Genomic DNA, 759 nt, shown 5'->3' with positions numbered 1-759 from the left:
AGTCCTCTGAAGCATTTTGGGAATGGAATTTTTTTTTTTTTTTTTTTAGAAAGAAAGAAATGAATTTTATTCAGCTACAGTGCATTAAAAGTGATTATATAATGTTACGCAAGTAAACATTAAATAAGTACTGTTCTTTTGAACTTGAATGGTTTCTGAAGGATAATGTGAAACTGAAGACTGGAGTAATGACTGTTGAAAATTCAGCTTTGCAATCACAGGAATGAATTACATTTTAAAATATATTTAAATGGAAATCGGTTATTTAAAAAAATACTGCATTAAAAATGTATTAAAAATCCAAACTTTTGATAGGTAGCATATATTCATGTATTTATTGTAAAAAATAATCCCTCTCTAAAAATGCTTTCTCTGATGCTAATGGCAGCAGAATTGGGGATGATAATTTTTGCCATTTAAAAAAAAATACAAATTATACACGCACTGTAAATAGTAAATAACTTTAAAACATTGTATAAGTTCTAAAAATTCTGAGTATTTTAACACACATTAAAGAGGGAAAGAGAGGACCACCATGTAGAAATTCTGGTAAATTAAACCTCTCAGTAAATAAAGAGAAACAAAACCTACAAAGTTATATTTTAAAACTTGTGTTCTTTATATATATAACCCAGCGCTGGGTTAAAAAGGGACAAACCCAGCTATTGGGTTGTTTTGACCCAGCGGTTGAGTTGTTTTGAACCCAACCGCTGGGTCAAAACAACCCAATAGCTGGGTTTGTCCCTTTTTAACCCAGCG

The sequence above is a fragment of the Sinocyclocheilus rhinocerous genome, unplaced genomic scaffold (genome assembly GCF_001515625.1).
Source record: "Sinocyclocheilus rhinocerous isolate Xijiao unplaced genomic scaffold, SAMN03320098_v1.1 scaffold449, whole genome shotgun sequence".
Classification (NCBI taxonomy): domain Eukaryota; kingdom Metazoa; phylum Chordata; class Actinopteri; order Cypriniformes; family Cyprinidae; genus Sinocyclocheilus; species Sinocyclocheilus rhinocerous.
Note: the sequence above shows the minus strand (reverse complement) of the source record.